This window comes from Stegodyphus dumicola, chromosome 11, assembly GCF_044657685.1.
Source record: "Stegodyphus dumicola isolate Sdum_Otavi_A_Nest chromosome 11, ASM4465768v1".
Lineage (NCBI taxonomy): Eukaryota > Metazoa > Arthropoda > Arachnida > Araneae > Eresidae > Stegodyphus > Stegodyphus dumicola.
In genome coordinates this window covers 22767970-22773978 of record NC_140778.1, presented here as the reverse complement: position 1 = coordinate 22773978, position 6009 = coordinate 22767970, and positions in this window count along the sequence as shown.

Here is a 6009-nt window from a genome sequence, read left to right as displayed (position 1 = left end):
TGATATATAAATTGAGATGTCTAATATAATTTCATGTTGAATTTAAATACTTATATAAATAAAAAAATATTTTACATTTAATTTCATAGATTTCTGGCAATATTTAAAATGATATTCATTGGTATTTTTTACATATTCAGCTTGTATTCCTTTTGCTTATTCTAATTGTTTTTAATCTGATTAGAAATCCTTAGGTTAACCTCCACCTGTTATGTTAATATTGCTTGATCAATACTTGATATTACTACAGATTCACCAGCACATCGTTTATTACAAACCAATGTCAACTGACGACTACTTCACTTCAGTTCAACTAGCAACTAGTGTGTTGCCACATATATAATCTTCTCTCTTTTGGGAGAGCCATAGGAATCACTGCATTACATAATTATCATATTTGGATAGTTGAAATACATTATGACCACTTCTTGTTTTATATACACAATCACGATTAATATTATTGCTATTATCTTGATGGTGAGAATCATTATGTATTTTAGGCAGTCAACTACTTATATTTTCCTTATTCTTATTACATAGATCATAACAGTCTAATGTCACTAAATTCTTCTGATTTTTAGATTTCTTAAATGGAATTAATGCCATCTAATTACCCTATTATCTTTTGTTCTAATCCAGTATGATCTAGGAGTTGAATGCTTTTTTAAAACTATAGCAGGCTCCCGTTTATTTTCCCATCTCAACATTACCTTTTCCCCAGGAATAAATTCAACTCTTTCCCTTGCATGCGTATTATAATAGATTTTAGCCTGTTTCTGCTTACTCCTCACCTTTTCTCTATGTTGATCTTTTACAGTTGATTTCAATTCTGTTTGTGTAATTGGTAATTGTGTTCTTAAATTCCTATTTAATAGTATTTGACTTAATGATAAATTTATACCTGAAACTGGAGTATTTCTATATTCCAGTAAAGCCTCATTTAATTTCTTCAATCCTGCTTTTCTAAATAAACTCTTAGCTATACCTACCAACTTCTCTGCAAATCCATTAGATTCAGGATATCGAGGAATGCTAGTTATTATTTCAAATCACCAATCCCTTGCGCAACTCTTCATTTTGCAACTATTAATCGGTACATTATCACAAATTAAAGTTTTGGGTATTCCATGTGTTGCAAATATCGATTTCAATTTACTAGTAGCTTCCACTGCACTTTTATTTTTTAGAGGAGTTATGTCTACCCATTTAGTTAAGTAAGAGCCTATTATTAGATAACTCTTTCCTCTGCATACTCACAGATATCAGCACCATCTTTTTCATAAGGTAAACTGGGAATCTCATAAGACACAAGAGGTTCTTTTAGAGGCCTGAACCTATCACAAATTAGGCATTTAGAAATCATATTCTCAATGTCTCTGTTGATTCCTGGCCAAAATAGTACTTGCTGAGCCCTAGCTTTCGATTTTTCAACCCCACAGTTAGTTTCATGCAATAATGTTAACATACACTTCCTTAATGCAACAGGTACTGCAATTTGATTATTAAAGAAACTAAATCTTGTTCAACACTCAACTCATTTTTAAATTTAAGATAAGATCTTCCTTCTTTAGGAACTTTATCAACACTCAAAGGACATTCATGTTGCCAATATTCTTTCACTAACGTTAACCCTTCGTATTCAATTGTAGCTTTCTGAAATTCCCTTTTCTTACTCTCAGATATTTGCAGTTGTTTGTTAGTGTATGAACAATCTCTGTCATATCCATGTTTTTATTTCTCTGTAATATCCATATTTCCATTTGCGTGTGTATCAATAAAGGAACATGATAGTAAATCTGCAATATACATATACAGTCAAAAGTCTTTAATCCGGACTCATCGGGACTTCGGCGATTCCGGATTATCGGATTTTCCGGATTATAGATCATCAGTTTAAATCTGGTAAGAAATTATAAAATTAAAGATATGAAACCATAATTTATGAAATAAAGAGCAATTATGATCTAAAGAGTATTAAAATTTACCAAAAAAAGCTTAATATTTATTAGTTTACTTTATTAAACATTTCTTTCAACGCGTGCATTTGTAAACCAGTGCTCCGCAACCGGTGTGCCGCGGCACACTGGTGTGAAATGAGTAGGATATAGGTGTGCCGCAATCAAATACATGTATTTGACATTTTGCAATTTTTTATCATGTATTTAATACACAATGACAATTTTTTTCCTAAATAATGTCTATTTTAAATGTTTTTATATATTTCACTGTTGTGTGGTTGTGTGTGTGATTGTAAGTGTGTCAGCATTTGAATTTTTTCGGCACTTCCTTGATAACTCGGAACCCTTTGGTGTGGCACGAAATTCCAGAAAGATTTTTTGTGCGTCGCAGGTGATAAAAAGGTTGCGGAGCACTGCTGTAAAGCATACATTACGCATAGCCGAAGTTAGAAAATTGCAACCAGAAAACTATTTGATGTGTATTCATGATATTTATAATGACGAGGAATTTGATTCAAATCATATCAAACACTGAGTTCATCGAGATGAAACACTACATTTAGTAAGGATTTATAAGCCGAATAAAATAAAAACATCTGCCCTGAAGATAAGGATAGTGCTGACAGATTAACTTCCAGTTTCTTGTGCTCCGCGACCCCCCAGAGCAGCGTGAAATTGATAAACAGATTTCGGAATGGTTAGAAAAACAAAGAATATGCCTTTATCCATTTTTTGCAGCAATTCCGCTTTTTGTTTGATGGACATCGAAACATGCTTTCGCTTAGTAGATAGATCCTTTGGCAGCTCCAGAATTGGAAATTCTTTTTGACATAATCGAAAGTTCAAGCTTACTTTTATAAAATTGCTCTAACAGTGTGCAAAAAATAATAAGCGAGATCCAATTAGAAGATTAAGGAACAACGCAATCTGCAACATTAACTGAAATAGATAATTAGATAATTTTAGCTTAGCGTATACTGTCAGTTATACATTAAACGCACATGCGTAAAGGTATTATGCGCATGTGTCAACTCGTTATGCGTTTACGCATGCGCAGAAAGTTTGTAGCTTTGAGGTCCGGATTATAGATCATTCTGGATTATGGACCTCCGGTTTAAAGACTTGATTGTATTTCCCAGGCAACTATTTAAGTTTTAAGTTATATTTTAAGAGTTTAATTTTTATCCTTTGCAATCTATTTGATGACACATTAGCAATATTTTTGTTCATAATTGAAACTAATGGCTTATGATCAGTAAGCATTCTACCTCTCTACCATAAATATAAAAGTGAAATTTATTAACAGCGAATAAAATACTAAGAAATTCTTTCTCAATCTGAGCATAATTTTTTTCTGCATTACTTAAACTCCTAGACGAAAAAGCAATTGTTTGCCCATTCTGCAATAAGCAGCAACCTAACCCATCTTTAGAACTATCTGCCTGAGCATATCATCCTCCTGGAAATTAAGAAATTTGCCGAAAACAGAAGAATCATCATCCCACAGCAATATGGTTTTCGCAGCAAATATTCTACAGTTCATCAACTATTCAGAGTGACTGAATTAATTTCATCCGGATTTCAAAATAAACTCTGCACAGCTTCTATCTTCCTAGATATATCCAAGGCATTCGACTGTGTTTGGCTCGATGGCCTTATCTACAAATTAATCATTCTGGGATTCCCAGAATTCATCATAGCAACACTTCGCTCCTATCTAACCGATAGATATTTTATCGTTCGTATCAATCAAACACTCTCCACTAAACGAATTATCCGCGCGGGCCCGCCTCTGGGCTCGCTCGTCGCTCCCTTTATATTTAATTTATATACGAACGATATTCCACACATGCATAACACAACACTCGCTATGTACGCGGACGATACAGCGATCCTCGCACAAAACGCATCTAGCTCAGCTATCCAACAGCTACAAACACACATACATGCACTTGAACTCTGGCTCTCTCAGTAGAAAATTAAAGTAAACATCAACAAAACTGTTGCTGTCTTGTTTTCAAAAAAAAAAGGAAAATTGAAGGAAATCTAGTGTTCTACAATACTCCCATCCCTTGAGCCAAGGAAGTCAAATACCTAGGCGTTGTACTTGACCAGAGACTCACATGGAAGCCCCACATTAAACACATAATTACAAAGTTTCGAGTCAGTAAAATAACACTTCACCTCCTAATCGCTCGAAACAGCATTTTAGCACTAGACCAAAAACTACTCATTTATAAAGCCATGCTCGTTCCAATAATTACTTATGCCTACCAGGTTTAGGGCTATGTCTGTAACACTACACTGATAAGACTACAACGACTTCAAAACATCACATTAAGACAAATCACTAATAGCACATATTACATAAGAAACGAAGCCATACACAGAGAAACAAACATACCTCCACTAGTTGAGATTATGATTAAAATCGCTAAGCGATTCCTTGCAAACATCATTAACGTTAACAATCCTACCATTCCCTCATTACAGTATAACGTTAATGACCAGCGCAACAGAAGGAGGCCAGGTGCCTTATTAAGAAACTATCACTAATTAGTAATTATAAAAATATCATTAAAAAATAATAATAATAAAAATATTTTATTAACTATAACTATAACTTAATAAATAACTATAACTTAAATGAAAACGATTAGGTGATTTCTAAGTAGTGCTTAAAGGAAATATCCCTCCTCAGACAAAATGAAAGTTAGAAATAAATTTTTATTTCAGCCCAAATTATTTCGAAGTCCAGCAGGCTTTCCTCAATTTTAACCCCTTCCCCCATTACTTTTTTGGCCTTCCCTTCAAAATTTCGTATGGACTGGAAAGAGCCTCTGCCCCTTCCCCCTAGCACACGTGACTAACGCACCCCAATCAACTTTCTTCTCCTCGATCTACTTCGATGCTTTCCTGACTTCAACTCATTCAGCCTTCTGCCGCCACCACTGCTGCCTGCGAGCTCCTTCGATCGATGCTCTCCGATGGTTTAACCATCTTTAATCGACGTTCCCGTTGCCATATTGCTTATCCTGCTTCCCAGACTCGAACTGAATCTCAAGATCTACTACAACATACATGAAAAGGAACTTATGCCTCACTTCAATTGCTAATCCTTGTTCTATTCACGTTCAGCAAAAGTTCGGAAACAGACCCATGCATTCGACTGGGATGAGTGTTTTCTAACCCAGGAGCCCACAAACACCTGAACGTCGTTCACGCATCGGGAAGACGGTGTATAGGACGTGCTTGAGCAGTTTATCTCAGTATTTCACTCTTATTGTACTCTCTGTCACTTAACGCACATTAAAAACACAAATTTTCCTTCCTGCGAGGATAACTAACTGTAAGCATCGGTAACAATACACTAGATACAATGGCATGGCGAGAAATTTAGGCGTTCTTATACAAACTCCCTCAAATTTATTGATTTTCTTCCGCTTGGTTTCCGCATGTGAGTGAGGTGACTTTACTTGAACGTCTCATGTTCTCATGAGTTCGTATTTCTAGGGAAATAGAGTATTGCAAGGTCTGCTTATTGTTAAACTAAAACGTTATTAATTCTAAATTTTCCCCCTTTAAATTGTGGTTCAGTTTTATAAAAAGAAGTACCGGAGCTCATCTTATTTAGAGCTCCGGTGCGCTCCGGTTAAAATTGTAATTTACCTTAAAAATTGAGAAGCACCCGGAGGTGGGCTCCAGCGCAATTTAAGCACTGTGACTAGGCTTAATAATAGAAGAAGAAAACATTCTAGAGTGTGGCTTTTCAGTCAGAAATACAGTCAAAAGTCGTTAATCCGGACTCGTCGGGACTTCGGCGATTCCGGACTATCGATTTTTCCGGATTATAGATCATCAGTTTAAATCTAAGATGGCATGCACAAATTCTAAAATTAAAAATATGAAACCGTATTTTAGGAAATAAAGAGCAATTATGATCTAAAGGGTATCAAAATTTACAAAAAAGAAGCTTAATATTTATTTGTTTACTTTATTAAACATTTCTTTCAATGTAAGTTGTTTCGTTTTATGTGACAATACTTTCTCT